This window comes from Acromyrmex echinatior, chromosome 9 (assembly GCF_024713525.1).
Source record: "Acromyrmex echinatior isolate Ae372 chromosome 9, ASM2471352v2, whole genome shotgun sequence".
Classification (NCBI taxonomy): Eukaryota; Metazoa; Arthropoda; class Insecta; order Hymenoptera; family Formicidae; genus Acromyrmex; species Acromyrmex echinatior.
The window spans coordinates 12508364-12527917 of record NC_141860.1 but is presented as its reverse complement, the minus strand read 5'-3'; the positions used below and the strand labels follow the sequence as shown (position 1 = coordinate 12527917).

Sequence of the window (19554 nt, the reverse complement as noted above, 5' to 3'; positions counted from 1 at the left end):
ATTCGGAGATCGTGCGTGAGTCCAACTGATGCTCGAGAACTGTCAAGATTGACTTCAGTGAGAGACTTTGCGAGCGAAATACCTCGAGCGATTTTATATGAATTTTCGCGCGCACACACACACACACACACACACACACACACACACACACACACACACACACACACACACAATACGCGCGCACACGCACACAGACAAAGAGAGAGAGAGAGAGAGAGAGAGAGAGAGAGAGAAAGAGAGACAGAGAGAGAGAGAAAAGAATCTAGTAATTTAATTTCTGTTGATGAACAAATTTTTTCGCACTGGAAAAGAGCTCTTTCACTAAAGTTTCACTAATATTCAATTTTTTTAATTAATAGTACATGTGAAAAATGTACATATACTTAAAGTTTGAATACCAGATTTAATTATGATTATACCGACGTTTGATGTTCAAATCTTTACTTTATCTTTCAATCAATGCTTCTTTAAAAAGAAGTGTGCGAAAAATAAAATCTATTAAACAATTGAAAAGCATAACAGCAACAGGGAATAAGAGATTTAAATTTATCAGAAACTGTGTATACTAGACCGATACACGATTTCTAATAAAGTTGAAATCTATTATTCATATTGCCTGTGCTTTTCAATTGCATCTCAGGTTTAATGAAAGAAAATTATTTAACAGCAAACATCTTTTCTGCACCTCTCCTCCCCACCCCCTCCCCACTCTCTCGCTTATCTCGTGTTGGTTGCAGACTCGTATTTCACGCGCGCACGAACGCAACTAATTAGAAACGCATTATTACCATCTCCGCCCTACGGGGGAGTAATTAATTAAGCCGCCTCGACAGAAGACTGGCCGTTAGAAGAATTCTACGACCGTTACAAAACTGCCGTTAATAAATCTAGGCTAATTAGTTAGAGGCAAAGGCGAGTTACGTGTGCCAACGTGTTTTATGCATTGTTCGAGCCAAGTTTACAAAGTACGACATATACACATCGTAGTCATTGTCATTGTCGTCTCGAGGTGAGAATATCAACTTATTCCTCGGCAAGAAATCGATTAACACATTTTCATAAATTTGTACTGGTATATTTTTTAAATAATTGCTCTCATTTATCTCATATCACTTTGATACGATATCGTTTACATTTTTCTTTAGAAACATAATCTAAATTGCTCGAACTGATAAAAAAATTATCAAGTTTTTAAAATAATTATTATCGATCTGGCACGATATTAGCACTATTAACACTTCGATTATCTAACATAATTGCAGTACAGAAAATTATTACAGAAGAATATTATTTACAAAAGTAACACACACACATACACACACGCACACGTACGCTCATACATACGTATTAAATAAACCATCATGTTTTTTGTTTATAATAAATGTAGATAAATAAAGATAACTGTTATCATTAATAAATAAAATATGTTAAGTAGTGATAAAAAAATAAAATCTAAAATCTACGAACACAAGAAATACGCGTTTATATTTATCCATTTTACATTGATTCGTATTACATACTTTGCAAAATAATTTGCTGAATAACAAAGTATCAGTTAATATTGCTGTGGAAAAAGTAATAAATGCAGGTGAATCGTTTGTCTAATTCTCGAGAATTACGAAGAGATCGACAACCCATGTACATCTCAAGAGTTGATTGCCGATACGCGGCATTATTACGTCTTAATTAAGGTGAATCGCGAGTCAGAAGTTCTGATCTAAGCAATTAAAACAGATTTAGTGCAAACTAAAGTAAGATTCAGTCATTAGATGTTATAGTGCGAAATAGATCGTGGAGACGTTATAATGCGAAAAAACCAAAGTATTAGAAATTTTGCCAACTTGTCAAGAGTTAAAAAGTTTACTTGATATTACAAAACTACTACGTCCATTTTTCATTGTGCCTAATCAGCAACTATTTAGTCCAGATTTTACAGCCGGGAGTTGATTAATTAAATTATAAATATCAGTCGCCCGCCTCTGAGATCATTTATCGCTCTAAAAGTGACGATTTAATCAAATTTACAACGGCATTTACTTGAAATGTCGAAAGGTCGATATATTTAATTAATTCTTTTAAGCAGCGATATCACTATTAATTTTATTAATGGCAGTCCTAGCTGCTGAAAAAATCGATATAATTAATCGCATTTAACTAAATACAATCTGCGTGAATATTTTAATGCGCGTACACGATCGCGATTGCGATCGATTGTCCACGTGGCTCGATTCTCGCCACCATGCGCTTGCTGGATGGTTGGCGAAATGCTGAGGAATGATCAGAATCGGGCGGGGGCGCAACAGTTGCGTGGGTGGATGCGCGTCTGATAAAGGAGTGGAGCGGGAGAGGGAGGGATGGTAACGGGGACCGGAAGAGGGATGAGAAGCACACGTAGAAGGGGGTTGAAACCCGGCGCCCGATGTGACGTACCTCAGTATTCATCTAGCATTCACGTTGCAAGCAACCCTAGCTACGAGACCGCGAGAGATTGTATCCGCCGAGAAAAATCTCGCGAAGAGATCGATTAACGCGATTGGCTGTCGATTGAGACAGGCTTTGTTTGAAACTCGGGAAGGTTGATTTTTGTAAAGCTTTTATCCCCTCGTCGCGTTTACTTCAAGTCGCGCTTAGTTTTCGCTAAAAAAAAGAAAAAAATTATCGCTTGTCAAAGTGGGATCAGTGGTGATCGGTGACGAAGAATCGAAAATGCAGATAGTAATCTCTAATTCAGTGCGTCGAAGTATTTCAACGTTGCTTGAGCGTAGCGATTCTGCCTAGAAGTTCGATACCACGTGGAGCTCCACGATTTCCATTCTTCAAACTCGTGGTTTGGATCTACGAGTAAATTATATAATAGAGTTCTAACTTCATCGCATGTTCATTTCGATCAAAAATTTCATGAAACTTTTGATAATAGAATGATTGATAGACAGAATAGAATGATTTTTAGAGAATTAGACATTATTAAATAATGATTATATAACATAATAACAATTTATATACCATATATATTCTCATAAAAATAACAAAGGCCATCTTTCATCTTAGAAAAGGAAACGAACAATAAAAGATATATGATTAAATAATTCATTAACATAAAATTTGTAGAGATTGTATATAATTACTGTTTTTTCTTTATCTTATATATAACATTAATTTATATATATATATATATTAGGTGTTGGAATTAATTCGTAGCGTTTTTTAATGAAAGAATGTTATTTATTTCACATGAGCATTAAAAAATACATTAATGAAAGTACTTCCCATCACTTGTAAAACGCTACGAATTAATTCCAACACCTAATATATATATATATATCACAAAAATTATTTAAATTAAAAAAAAATTGAAGAAGCTGCAATTTCAACAATAATGACTAAATTCTGTTCACGCGAATTAACATCGACTATAGACATTTTCATTATTCAAATTATACATTTTCGGTTTCATGTCTCTCTCTCTCTCTCTCTCTCTCTCTCTCTCTCTCTCTCTCTCTCTCTCTCTCTCACTACAGACTATATTAAAGTTTCTCAGTACAAAGTTCATAGTTCAGTGTTTTATAAGTGAACGATTCTTCACTGGAAGTCCAAAATGATGCGCGGGCGATAAAACCGGATGAATGTATATCTATCACACTGAACCGCACAATATTTCCGTAATATCACACAACTGACAGCACTCCTACGCAATGTTCATGCAATAGAATGTAGATCTCGGTAATCGCGGGGGATGCATGAGTATGAAACTGCAGAAAATATCGGAAAAATAGAAACTGCATAAAAATAACATCGAAAATATATATTTAAATGACGGACATTAATACAAATTAATAATAAATTCTTGAACATTTCTTAAGCTCATAATTTCTTAAGCTTTCTTTTCATATCCTTCGGCTTGAAAAAGCAAATCTAAGTAATGTATTATATTATTAGTTAAAAGAAAAATATCCAATAGTATACGATATGTTATTTTGAGTAACAATGATAATTTATTATAATAAAATAATAAAAATCAGATGTGTAGAGATGGAGTACGATATATAAAAAAAGGATTAGGTTGACATGCTGTACGCATTTAATTACAACTTAACTCTGACAAAACACTTTATATTTGATATTTTTATAATAAAATAAGATAGAACTAAAATAATTATTTGTTTTTTTGCATTTCAATATTAACACTTTGCTATTTGATCATTACGAAATAACTTTAAAAGATACAATTTTTAATAAGAAGTACACATTTACTAATTTTTATTTCTTTTACTTTTTCTGTTAATTCATTATAATATAGAGTCTACCATAGAGACAACTAATATCGTGATATGTATGTCAATTTGTTCTATATTGGGTCAAGTTAACTACAAAAAAAATGTTGCATATTCGTATTTCATTTATGCAGTTATGCAAAGAAATTATACAGTGTATAGAACCATTAGTAGTACGAAACTTTAAAAAAAGTTCTCTCTATCATATTAGTATTTTTAATCGTAATAATTATTTGTTTTAAAAAATCTAACGCCGAAATTGTGAAAAACATAATTATTTGTTTAAAAAAATTTAATGCCGAAATTGTGAAAAACTGTATCAACAAATCTTGATGTCCCTCATAACTTATAATATTCAAATAAAACAAAGAATTTGATAATCTGATATTAATGATCAAAAAAATAAATTTTTGTAACTCTTCTTTTTTTCGTAAATTATAAAAAACATTTAGATTTATTAAATCTAACATTCATCATGTTTACAATTTTTATAAAAGTAATACTTTTAGCGCGGAATTGTAAGAGTACATTCATAATATAATGATGAGTAAAAATCAGGAAGAAAACAGGTTATGTAATTGAGAAACAGTGATATGTTTGTTATGCTAAATTCTTTCTTTGTTCTTTAACTTTAATTAGTTTCATGCAAACGCATTATACTTCGACATAATCAATATTACAGCTAGTAATATTTCATCGTACAATTTCCTTTAAGAAACTTCCTTTCTCGTACAGCAATATTAATGAAATTAATGTCGGCAATTTGGATTTAATTTATCTCGATTCATATTATTAAGCAAATTAAATATATGAATTATATTGGCTAACAATACTAGAATTTTGTATATTGGCGATATTCGTATCGATTACAACAACAACGGTGTAAAAGAGTTGTTTTCTGTTCGCTAATTCAATGTAGCATAATCTCTATATACAACCTCTCTATGACCAAACATATGAAATAATAACATTAAACTTTCGTAATAGTGTTTCGCATACGACTTGCTTTGGACATGTTGATTCATTGACTGGAAACATTTGTATTTCCAACAATGTTGTTATTTAAACACTACTGAATATATACTACCATTTATACAAAATGAAAGGGCACGTAATTGATTAATTAAAACAAATAATTGGGCTCTTGTGCGAGAAGAGCAGTGAAAAAATTAAATTAAAAATTTTATTAAATTTTATTAAATTAAAAATTTTATTAACAGCGTATTGCAAATAAACCGTTTTGCGAATATATGTTTAATTTGCATGTAAAAAATATTTTTTCCGCGATTTTCTTTTTACAATTGTGCATGTGACATTTTTGCTAGGACATAAATAATTTTCATAGACAAATTCTCGTAGATGGCATAGAAAAATTCTGAATGATTTTGAAAATATGAAAGGTTCTTCAAGGAGAAATAAGGTTATTAATACAATTGCATAATTTGCAAACTGCTACAAAGGAAGTAAATAGAGTCTGTTAACGAAATCCGGAAGCTTTTCGTTCGCGACCTCATTGGTCGTCATACCTCATTAAAACCGGCAAGTCGATTGCGTCCCTAATGAAGCTCCAGTAGAAAGAATTATACTCCCCTTTTTCTTTCATCATGTTTCATTGCTATATACCTACCCGGTGGCAAAGATTTTATCTAACTTCAAGAAACCAAACGATGATGTTATTTAATCCTTTATAAATACATTTCCAAAGTAGAGTATACGGTTTTCTTCATAATTCTTTAAGTTTCTTTTGTTCGACTGCAGTATTATTAAAATTATAAAATTGAGAAAAATGACCAAAGAAACCTGCTTTTTCTCTCTAAACTTAATTCTTTTGTAAAAAAGAAATAAATTTATAATTAGGAGCTACAAAAGATTACATTATTTTCGTCAAAACTTTAATTCTAGGAACTAAAAAATAATAACATTATATTTATTAAACCAATTAATTTATTAAATAAATTTAATGTCAGAATGATAAAATATATATAATTATGTATAAAAAGACGAAACATAAACTTGCATTCAGAACATAAATACTCTCTCTTCTACTCAAATCTTTTTTATTTTCTCATACTATTCACTTTCTACCATTTGCGAGTCATTCTCTTTAAGAGAAGATGAATCGTCACGAAGAGCAATGTGACGACGATATCCCGATATTTACTTCCTGATATAAGTCGCTAAGAGCATAATCATTTCCTGCCATTTTCGTACATAACAAAAGCAAAGGGCTTTCATATGCAATTTGTCTTCTTCAAACATTTTCAAAGATTATACAATGAATAAAAATTATCTATCTCGCTCGGCATTTCCAAAATAAAATTACTAACTTCTACAATTACGTTCAAACTTGTTTAACCTCATATTTTCAACAATATTTGATGTAAAAATAATCAACCTTTTTATATTCAAATTCATATTAATTATTAATTATTAATGAGGGTAATGAGCGGTATTTTTAGTTGTTAGTCAAAGGAAAAAGAGAAGCTCATATGACCCCGCGCTTTTCCGCGTAATCTAAATGCACAACGTATTATGGTCTTCTATATAGTGAAATAATGAAAATTAATTAAATAATAATATTAATTAATATTTCGTTTCTCTGAAGAAAGAACTCCTTCGGGATAAAACGATAAAATTATTTTCGCAGCATGTTACCCTCGAATAGAATGTTCTTCTATAAATCACACCATTTCCGCAGAGGACGATTACTATGGAAGGCGATTCTCCTAAATTCCCATCCACTCTGCACAACCTTCGTAACCGGAAACATCGTAACGTCTCTTCCATTTTTCTCGATAAAGGTTCACGCGCAATTGAGCAAAAACATCGTTGTATTATTTTCTATCGGCAGTCGTAGACCCTTTTCTTTCAACAAATGCTTAAAAGAAAATAAAAGGAAATAAAGGAAAATAAGAATTGCTATGATATTTAGCAAGTAGCCAGAAGAAATGTTTGTACGAATAGACATTCTTCGTATAAATTAAAATTTTTATCCCAGACTTACTGGCTAACTTCTACTTGGAAGGTTCGATTCGCTTTAGTGATGTATTTACATGGTTACGCCATTGCGCGCAATTTGCACGAGTTTCCATTCTTTTACTCTTTTTTTATCTTTTAATCCCACACGAGACGTTAGACTTCTTTCAACTCCTTTCCTTAATGAGTTACGGTTGTGTATACAATATAAAAATGCCGTCTGAGAGAAATATGGATAAATTTCCGACAAGTTTTCATCATTAATTATTCTGAAATTTATATAGGTTTCTTGATACCAGAGTTTTTTTTTTTTTTTTATAAAAAGATAATTCTAAAATATCGAATTTAGAAAGTGAGACTTTATCAGCATAACCGGATGAAAAAGCACGTAATATAGAAACAGCTGACAAAAGCGATACATAGCCATGGCGACAGAATGAATTCCACATTGGTAAGAAATCCAATTTGCGACCGTGTTAGAAACTGAGAGGAACCGATAAAAGATTCTAAAAGTAAATAAAAGCGGAAGAAAAGATTATTGCTGCACGACGCCCGCGGACGCGCGAGATTTCTATCGAAGAAAACGTGTAATTTATAAGAGAAAATTCGTTATTTCAAAGTAATTATCAAGCCAATTTTGATGTGAAAAAAATTAAAGTAAAAACTTCATTGCGAGTTAATTGCGACGTAAAGCAAAGAAAAATATTCTCACGTGAAACAGGATTTGTTGCCAGTTCAATGTCGGAATAAAAAATAAAATCTCTTTTTATCGGTTTTTGAACATATATGTGTATGTGTGTATATTAGACAGCAGAATAGCATTTCACAAACAAAATAAAAGATCAAATCACAGACAATTTACGTGCATAAAAAGCATATTGAAAAAGAATTAATGGTTCATTTCAAATAAAAAGGAATTAATAGTCTAACTTAAATTTAAAAAATGAGGTACAATGACTTTTTTAAATAGACTTATGCCACAAATATTTTAGTATAAATAATTACAGAATTTAAAAAAATAAAAATATAGTTTCACTCGTACTTCTCTACAGCAAATATGTATGTAACAGTACGTTAGACTCACACATGTACATCATGACAGCTGTTTCTAAAGCTATTCTATTTCGTGTTCGCGCAAATTGTCGATGCTACTAGTAATTTCTGTCGTTCTGCTATAGACCATTAATATGAATCATATTTCTGCTTTCTATACGAATTGTAATTTTCCATGAGGAATAATCTACTGGAAATTCGATAAGGAATTCGGGTTGCTTCCCAGTTTAGCGACTTATGGAACGCCGGGGTCCTACACGCCCGGCGCGAATGCACGACGTAATTCCTCGCGCAAGGTCGGTCTACTTTGTGAAGGCGCGCTATCTTTCATTCCGGCGAAATTAAATTATCGCGATCCGCTGAAAATTATGACGTCGCGGTTCGTTTAACTTGTTCGCGCACCGCGCACGTACTCAGCCACTTGTACTCATGTTTAATCGTGACGCTGAGAAAGCGGGCGTCTCATGTGAAAATTTTCTTCTTATATTCCTTAATACCTATTTGCCTTTCAAGAAAGTCATCGAGCGTAATTTCTTCCAGTCAAAAATTGAAAATTTCATCGTGTTATGATCGAGAATAATTTTATTGTGGATCCAAATTCATACTGGATCCCTTTTGTGTAATCTGCCGAAAGTTTTTCACGTAATGCGTAATTAAGTTTTTAAAAAAGGAAAGGAAGAAAAAATTAAATTACAAATTAAATTATTTAATCAAGCTTAAATTATATTATTGTATATTTATTGTAATTTTTTTCTTTTTGATTTTATATAAATCTGATTTTACATAACTTTTCGATAAATAATTTTTTTTAACATTAAAAGATATTTGATCTCTGCCCAATAAATAAAATGTTTTAAAATTATATTTTTATTACATATTGTTGTATATAATTAGCGCAATATTATCAAATTTGGTTTAAAATCAAATCAAATACTTATTTCATACAGATTAGCATAAGTGAGTAATAATCCAAACTGATTTGTGCGATGAAAAGTGCAAAACCCACGGATTTATTTTGGCGGAAATATTTTTAAGTTCAAAAAAAGAGCGTCGTGTTACCATCGCTCCCAAGAAAAACCTCAGCTGCGGAAAACGCTGCTTTTATCGTCGACGCGTGTTTGTTGGAGGTAGACTCACCGAAGCGTAAGAATCGAAAGCCAAAAGAAGAAAGAAAAACATGACCATCAGAAAGCCGTTTAATAAAATCCAAACTGGACCGTCGCGTCGTGAAAATTGAATGGTCCATTAAACGACAAAATCAAAGTCAACGTACGTGTCGTCACGCGCGTAAAGCACATAACTTTTCGCACATGATGCGTATCAAATTATCAAATTAGACCGCTAGAATCACGATCAATTGGTATCAAATTCAACAGCTGCGCTGTAATGATGCAATGATTACACAAAGTGCGAGATAAATGCAATGCACCTAATGAATATGCGATTGCCGCATCGTTACAAATGACGGAAGGTTAGGTAATCAAGAGAGAGAGGGGAAATTCGCGTTTACATATCCGATATCACACCGATCCGATTATGGCCAATTGAATTTTCACTTCGACAATACTTCAGACAATTTTGCTAACAAATAAAATTACGATACTCACTGTCATAATTTAAATATGCAACATAAAAAGTAAACCTATATTTTTTTTTATATACATCGTTATTTCAATGAAGCTTTGTTCGTTACATTGTCCAATATCCAAATTCTCTCTGAAATATCATAACACGTAAAGCATTCATGACAATTTTCATTTTTTACGGCAAAAAAGTTGTTTCTGAATAAAATCTATGATTTAAAAATATAATTCACACATAAGAGCTTTTAAATAAATTTTAGTTCATAATTGTACAACTTATTTTTATTCAGCTATGACACACTGTCTGAATTTTGAACTTTCTTTATAATTACTTACAGTTTAACAAAAATTTTTTCTCTTTGAAGTGCCATATCCTGAAGATATTTTTTGCGGCCAACACCGTTTGTAGAATCTGCATAGCATGTCAGAATTTTAAGTAAATTGAGATGAAATGGACGAAAAAAATGACAATTTTGATGATTTTCGTTGTACGATCAAGAATTAACATTTATTTAAAAGCTTTTGAATTATACTTTCAGACGTTTTAGATGCTGTGGACTTTATTTAGAAAAAATTTTTGCTTTAAAAAATGTTGAAAATCGCTAAAATCGCTAGAATCGTCATCTTTGCCCATTTCGTCTCGCTTTACTTAAAATCTCGTTGTGCTACGCAAATTCTATCAACGGTATCGTGTGCGATACAAAAAAAATCTTCGGAATATGGCACTTCGGAGAGAAAAAAGTCACTTCATCGAATAGCGTTATTATCCAATTTATCTATATATGTTACACGTTGCGCTACAATATTGAAATTTCACGAAAATTCAATTCGCTTTCAAAGTCAATTCATTCCTTTTCTGCTTTTTGCTCTTTTTTTTCCAGATTTTTTTCCAGATTTCTGTCGTATTTTCACGTTTCGGCGCGATCTCATCGTATTCCACGTACACGTTCTAGCACATATCCCATGCTTTGTGTAACGTACGTACCTACTCCACAGATTCACAGGTTGAATTGGAATCGAGAAAAGAGGCTATGGGAAAGATACGAGTGCAGTGGTACATCACGCTGACAGGTATAACTGTCGCCGTGCGTCGAGGAAGTTGCTTTATACCGGTAATACGTCGTTTATCTCGTGGTCTATATCTGTCGCAACTACTCAGTAGCGACGTAAACCATTCTGTACTCATCCTTCGTCTCTCCACTTTTGTTCGATATCCAGCGAATTTCTTCGAGAAGTAGAGAAAAGTAGGGAAAAGGGAAAAAAGGAGGATGCCGCCGGGGACCTTTTCGTCAGGTATCATCGGTCGCTGTTATTCGTCCTATTTTCGCGCGCTTTAAAGCCGCGTTTGCTGCAAAACCCAATATCGTACATTACAACGTTTTCTATCTATTCCTTTCACACATCATTTACCGCGCAATCTATGCCGTACCTGATCTTGAAATTAGCATAAATCCCACTGGAATTCTATCGGTTCGAAATATTCCCATCACGAAAGGCGAGAAGGAGAGAAACTATTGGAACATTGTGTTGAACTTGCGAGAATTCGTGCCAGCGAAGAAAATGCATTTAAGGTCACATTATTATTACTGAGAATATTAATCCACTTTCTCGGTACATTAAATAAATTCCAATAGAAATAAAAGATTCCCGGTTTAGCTTTAAATGAACACCGTTATAGAACTGCACTTATATTTACATGAATGACTTTCTCTTTTCGTTAAGTACATTTATGTTGGACATACACGGTCCTCGCATAAACGTCTTCGACATTAAGAAACGATAAGAAGATTTTATTTCTGCACTCGATCAAGCATAATTGTCCAGTAGCGGTATTCTACGTGTCATTGCGATGTATTAATCATCCAATGAATACGTTAAATTCAGTAGACTGACATCTTAATGCGAGTTATCACAACAATATATCGCAGCAAAATTTATCATAATAAATCATCTACGCTATCTATTTATTTTTGTAAAAACTAAAAAAAAAAATCTAAAGAAGTATACCTATATAAGTATATAAAAATTTATATATACCGTTATATATACCTTCGACATAGCAGTCTGTAATAATGCAATCGTTTTTCATAATATTATACATATATGTATATATTTTCTTTTTAAACGTGATCATTATGTTATATTTTAGATTTTTCAGAGAATTTAAATTTTATATTTTAGAGAATAATAAGAGAAATTCAAAAGTTTCTTTAATAACTTTTGATAAATAATTTAGGAAAGCTTTGAGAAAAGATACGTCTTTTCATGACCGTTCTAGGTTACATTAACCATTCTGTTTTCCTTTTAAACAAGGAAATTGATAGGCTGACATAGAGGACAGGGACCATCATTTTCGAGTATCATGACGCAATCTATTCTGTCGCATAGCAGTGGTCCATTTATCGAGATGCTATGTAACGGAGCGTGTCACACCGTGAAACACGCATCACGCTTTAAAACTTTAAAATACGCAACAGCTGACGAACGCACATGACATTTCCCGTTTTCGCTTCTATGTTTATCGTTCAAACGCAACACCGATATCACGAATCTTCTTCGTAAGGAAATCTTTGGATTTTTGTTGAACAATCGCACAGAAAGAGGAAAGCTGTTCCTCTTGGAAAGAAGTTCAAATTAAGAATGCTCCGTCTGATCTACGCGGATTAAATCCTGAAGAAAAGTTAAATCCACTGATGGAATAATTTTATTACTTCTTTTTATTTTCTCGCAGACTGTCATCGTATTGGCAAAGAGAGGTAGATTTATTTTCTGTTCCTCTTTATGCTTGTCCCTGACTTAATAGTACTTCTGAAGCTGCTTTGAAGTGCGACTCGATTGCTACTTTTCCATTTTGTAAATTACGAAAGGTATTACATTGTTTAAAGGTAACCTAAAGACTTAAGGCTAGACAGATTTAATTATAGTAACAAAGAAAATATTAAAAAAGGACAATTTTTCATAAACTCGTTTGTGAATTCCGAGATTCATTTTCGCAAACATTTCCGTTACATGAAAATCCTTAACAATCGGTAACAAATCCGTTGCAAAAAAATTCAAGGCAAATTAGAACCAAGGTAATTAATGTTTGGTTATATTGACGTATAACTACAAATAATTGAAAAAAAAGTAAAAATTGTGTAAATTTATTTCTTGAAGCGTATCAAGATACATAACGTAATAGACAAATATTTCTGGTTTGTGAAAATTCGCGACGAGCGATAACAAATACAACGTGAAAAATATAGTATTGAAGATAGAGGATTCGAAATAGCTTGTCATATCGATCTATGACCTTCACATTTCCGCAGTCGATGATTTATGAATTTTCTCGGATATTCAACGATCGGACGGGCGACTGACACAAAGATGGGGCTCGCCTTTTTGGGCGAGCACCGGGCCGCACGGAAATTATGTCATCCCGTAAATTTCCGCCGGTAGTCGACGCGTCGCGTTGGCGAGACCGACTGAATGGACCGGCGGATACTGGAAAATTTGCGTAACTGGAAAATCACTCAGCCGCGTACGTGCAGATACTCCGATGCGGGTAATCTCTTTTATCCGTGATTGGTCATTCAATAAAAAAAAAGACCTAAATTAAATTTAAAAAATAATTTCCTCGGATGAAAAATCTCGCGGTTGAAAAAAATAATTAATTAAAATATAATCCTCCACTCAATTATTTATATAAAATGTATAACTTCGTATTTTATATAAAATGTATAACTTCTTCGTAAATCTTGTTGAATGCAAGTAATGTTGCCTCATTCTACGTTTTGTTCCGTAAAGTGCACTCCATGATTTCTAAGTGCCTATCTTCTCGATGTGGATTATGCTTCGAGCGCAGCATTGTGACTCGTCAATCGATCGGTCTGTTTATGTCACGCGTCTTCTGTGCTTAAACCGTTCCTCTTTCCGCCGTATTGCTAACGCTGCAACCAATATCTCGTGGCTATTGTGTTTAGGAAGGTCGCCGATTCTTCTGTCTCTTTCAGATATACGTTTAACTGATTTGCGAACGCTGCTTTCGATTTGCCCTTCCTCGAGAGGATCTAGTGTAGCAATTATTTCGAAATAGAACTCATATCTTCATAGTCGAGTTCAATCAATGAACAAAGGTTAAAATAAAGTCGATGACGCGTTAGATGAAAGTGTTAAATTTCGTTCGAATAAATCCAGTTAATGGAATTGCACACTTAGAGAAAGAAATAGTAGCAACTACAAAGGTGACAAAAAGTTCTCTTACGTCAAAACAATTAAAAAAATTTTTTTTGTTAACAAAAATTTTTGTTGATTAATCAAATAATATTAAGAAAGAGAATATATTTTTAACATGATCAAATATCATTTTTGTCACTGCCGTCTCTCTCTCTCTCTCTCTCTCTCTCTCTCTCTCTCTCTCTCTGTCTTTCAGTTCATTAAAAAAAATCCTTTTTAAGTTATAAAAATTGAAAAAAAATTAAGTTTTAAGTTATGATAATTTTGGTGATTTTTTTATGAAGTTAAATTAATTCACTTTTGATAATTTGAAACCATATTTTTTTAATTGTCACTTTTAAAGTAAGAGAGCAATGTATATTTAATTTTACTGTACATATATATAATTAAATAAACTGTTTTATAGTTGTAATAACTGTAAAATATATTCAACTAAGTATGTACATTAATTCTGCATATAAAACTTGTATTGTTGTCATCTTTATAATTGCTATCACTATATATGTTTTTATCCGAATACAGAAAAAATAAGGTTTAATTTTCCCATTAAAAAGACAAAAATGTCAACATTCGAATCAAAGACATTTTATTATAATAACACATTTATAAATGTTATAATAAAACCATTAATAAATAAAGGAAATCCAAAAAAACCTATAATGAATTTAACAAGTTTTTACAACTCATCTTTATTAAATTATCATTTATTATGATTGCCGACGAGACTTGCGCGGAATGAAACAGATTGCACGCGGATTCCATATGAATCAAAGGAATCAATGATAATTCCACTGAAATGACGCAGATCGCTATGTGAGTGGCGGAATGCGCGTAGATAAATGGAATCGATAATGAGGCTAATTATTCCGCGCTCATTTCAGTACGAAAATACTATCTATAATCGTTGATATCGCCACGTACATTCCTCTCGACGGGAGTACGCGCGACCCGACAATTCTGGCACCGCTGGCTTTGATAACTTTCGATAATAATTCGTGAGAAATTCAATTATCACGGCCGTGCCGGCATGTTCTCGCCATCGTCGATCGCATAACTGCCGCAAGTCGATTTTCAAAAAGGTTTCCAAAACTCTCCATCGTCTCTTGTTTCGGTATACTTTTAATTATCAATTAATTGCTCTCTCTCTCCCCTCCTCTCTCCTTCTCCCTCTCCCCCCCCCCTCTCTCTCTCTAAAAGATGTAAAACTAGAGAGGAACAGAGAATGTTGTTACATGTTGGATTTAATATGTACAACAATTTACCTAATAAAATAAGAAAGGAAAAAAGATTAAAAAAACTTTAAGAGAGCGTTAGTGCCATATATGAGGAGTAGAGAGATGTAGTACAATGTAAATGTATGGGATGTTTAAGTCTGGCTAATTGGATAATTAATAAATAGGCATATTATATGATATTGTATCACGCATTGTACCTATTGAAGCTAATAAAGCTCAATCAATCTCTCTCTCTCTCTCTGCTACACTTACGTGTATACAAAAAGCACTAATACATCAAAGAGTTTTATTTTAATAACGTAAATATCAAAAAAAGCAATATAATCAAATGAAACAAAAACCGATATTTTCCTTTTAAATACGAGCCAATTTTTTCACGCAGCTATACATTTTTTTTCCTTGTATTAATTTACAAATATGATATGTTTTCATGAACTTTACAAAGCTCGCGAAATTTGTGCATGACGTAATACAGTTTCGTACAAATGCTCATAAAAAATTGTTGATCGCTTTTATCATAGTCAAAAACGCCAAAAGTCGACACGCTCGTGTGAGAAGTTTCGCTCGTGCAAACAGGAATACGTCGAATGTCGAGAGGACGCGTGATGAAGTAAGAAGATAGTGGTGGTGGAGGTGGTGGTGGTGGTGGTGGAGGTGGTGGTGGTGGTGGTTGTGGTGGTGGTGGTGGTGGTAGCAGACGTTGACGGGTTTGCTGGTGCGTGGGTGCACGCGTGTAATGGTGGAGCAAGTTGTACGCGCACGATGCAGCTGATGACCTTGAACTCTCTGCTGATGTTCGACCTCGTGTTCCTGTTTTTCCTGTTCCTCGTCGGGGTCTCCTGCCTCGTTTACTACCTGCCGGGTACTCGGGCGCATGCTTTCGCACCGCACGAGATCATCACAGCGCGAACGTCGCCGCGCTATGACGCACCGATCGACAATGTGTAAGGTGGGTATAGGAATGCATACGATCACAGGCAGACTCAGATTGAGATTATGCGTAGCGTCTCATCGCTGATAGATGCATCATAAGCACCGATTTCGCTCCGCGCGAAATTATAATTAATTTACGAATAGCCGATGAACCGTTCGGTTTTGTCGAAAATCGATTCTCCACACGGATTGGATTATTCTGCCAGTTATATAGGCTATCATATTTTTGACCGCTTCTCGATTAAATTGTTCCATTGACATTCTCGATTTGAAAACGCCAAAGTTGCATGCACAACGCTGATTCGATTACGAACGTGGATTGGGACTTCCTGCATGATTGTACACCGTGCAGTTTGATCGGCGCCCTGATTAAATCGCGTGAAATCAGAATGGTGGCTGCCCCCATGTCGTCGCTAACTGATTGTCCGCTAATTAAACGCCCTACCCTCCGTGATCACTCGTAACGGATGTATCAAGGTTATTACGCGCGCATTTGTCTGTCTTTTGCAAATGTTTCCGTGCTGACATCGGAAAAATACGATTTGGCGGTTTAGAAACAGCACACGGCAGTAACGAAAATTAAATTAATAACGCCAACCAAACGCCAATGAAATGTAACGGCAAATGAAATATTCGATGCACGTCTGATTAGCTGGAACCAGTTATCGGATGATCAAGTCTGTCAAAAACACTCAAGGCTGCCTCTTTCAACTTGTGCGACTGAATTCGATATTACATAATTTAATGCTGTTCTGCTTCGGGCATTGCACAAAAGGTGACCGAGTTGCATGAATAGTTGCGCGTTTGCCCATTGTATGTCGAGAATAACTTAATACTTGGAACGATCGAATAAAATAGAAAACAAATTGCATGTGCTTGATAGAAATAGCTTGATAGAAATATTTGGTAAAATTATAATCTTGTAAAATAAATATAACTTACAACAAACTACACAAAAAAATAAAAAAGCCGATAACTGCTCTACGACATTAAAACATTTCAAATTCCAAACTTCAAAAAATCAGTTTCAAAAATACATTAAGATAAAATTAACAAATATCCATTAATAAAACATCGAATAAAAATAAAGATATACTTAGCAGAATAGAATAGAATATTTATCTTCAACTTACATCAATATTTATTTCTTTCTTCCTTTTCCGTACGAAAATTTCACTAGCCTCCTTCAGACATCCTGTCCTGTTCTTACTGCAGTCAAATTTTCCTTTCTTACATATTTGGAACTTTTATTTCCTATGTCAAACTTCTTATACCTTTCATTGTATTTCGTTGTCCTTAACTTGTTATCTTCCCATTGCCTTATTGAGCATCTCTTTCCCCCTTAATTATTTCTTCTTCTAAACTCTCATAATTATCTCCATTAAATAATTCCACTGCTCCGATACTCCATCCATTCTTTTTACAAAAGCTTCTCTTTTTCTATAAATCCTCCCACTTGTATTCCTCCTTTTCTTTCTAACAGCTTAATATACTATCTGTCTGTTTTCTTAATCCTCCTCTCGTATTTTATGGCCCTTATTCCTCGTCCTAACCTCAGTTTATCCATAGCAAGCTCTCTCATTATCACATACCTTGGCATGCAGAAATCTATACCGAAAATCCATCTTACATAATCCAGCATAATCTTCTCCAGACTTTCCCTCGTCTCTCATCCCCATATTTTAGCCCCAAATGCCATAACGCTCTGTACCAAGTATTTGAAAAATGCCTATCTCCTTACATAACTCTTACATACCCCTGCATAATCTTTCCTCTAAATCTTCCATATCTTCCTGGTTGATGTATTTAGTAAAATATTTTGCCTAGCTTAAAGTTAATATTGATCTTTCTCTTTAATAATTGACTTTACGCGTTGAGCAACGACGGAGACTTCGGCACTGTTATCCGAATTAGCTCGTTAATTGCTCCCGACATTTTCCTTTAGCGCCGGCTGACTCCGCGGAAAACCAGCTCCCGGCTTCGCGAAATGAATATTTGTCGCGGAAAATTAATATTTCCGCAAAGTTTCTTTGCGCTCGCCGCCGGGAGAAATCAAGTTTGATACACGACGCCATAGAGGATCACAAACAGCGATATTAATGAAGAACAAAAGTTTCAAACTAACGCTCTAACTTTTCGGCAAGTGTTGACACGGATAAAAATGAAGAAACAACAAAGTTTTGAATCATTTTAATCGAAAGAAGAACAACGTATGCATCCGCTTTTCTTTTTCTGCATTAAATTATACTTTTAATGCTGAATATAATTATCAGAACATTATACAGAAAAAAAAACAGCTTTGCTAGAGTATAAAGTACTAAAGAGCTCAACATTCGAATAAGTTGTAGATAATATAAATCAAAATGATTTTAACATGGAAACGCTCGTTAAAAGAGTAAACAATATAAAGACCTATAAAAATTAAATTAAAATCAATTAACTCTAAACAAATTTAAAAACAATACATGTCATTATTGGCAATAATGAAATATCAATTTAAAAGCCTCCAGTAATTGTAAAGGTGAAAATATGATTGATGTTGCAACGCGAATACGCGAGGCAATATCCGCAATAAATTCCATCACAATGCAATCTAACACTTTGAACTGCAGGATGCACGAACCTGGATATTCATCATCGCGCAAGTCACTATATTTCACGACGGTTCATTGATTAAAAACGATTGAAAGATATCTAGAGACGCGTAAGCCAATGTCAACATACGAGATGGTGGATTCTCAATCGCGGAATAGATCTAGTCTGGAACGGAAGGCTAAATCGAGATGTTCATTGATGTTATAAATAACCGTGACAATTATACGATCAGAATAAATCTCTTTAATTATTGTCTAATTATTACAGTCTAATTACTACAGTCAAATTACATTTCAAAGATTATGTTTGATGTTAATATTAAATTGCTTGGTAATTTAATTGATATATTACATAATTTAGCTACAGTTTAGTCGGTTTTGAAACTGTGTTTCAACAAATAATCGGTGCACAGTTTGCATAAGCTGAAAATTATAAAACGCGCACCAAAAAATATTATTAGACACCAAGACCCACCTTGGCTGAATATAGCCTTCTTCGCTTCATTATGTTGATTATGTTTGATTTAGAATTTCGTTCGTAGAATAAAGTTTATACGTTTTAGTTGAAATAACGTGTATAATATTGCTGCACACGCCGAATAGTAAAATGCTGGCGATAACTACGTGTCAGTACATGGAACGAATATTCATGCTCGATCGAATAAAGACAGATACGTTGCAAATTGACAGCCAT

At 33.6% G+C, this 19554-nt stretch overlaps 1 protein-coding gene across 2 annotated transcripts in view; it reads left to right on the top strand.

Annotated features, from left to right (window-relative positions):
• LOC105149837 (uncharacterized) overlaps nt 1–19554 on the top strand; it is a 90705-nt gene that overhangs the window by 22471 nt on the left and 48680 nt on the right. Inside the window, exon 1 of one of the 2 annotated variants that reach the window (XM_011062532.2) lies at nt 16008–16282. The exons of the other annotated variant lie outside the window; for it this stretch is intronic. The gene's annotated coding sequence lies outside the window, so the exon portion shown is untranslated. Of the gene's footprint in view, nt 1–16007; nt 16283–19554 lie in introns of those variants that run through there. 2 annotated transcript variants of the gene reach the window in all.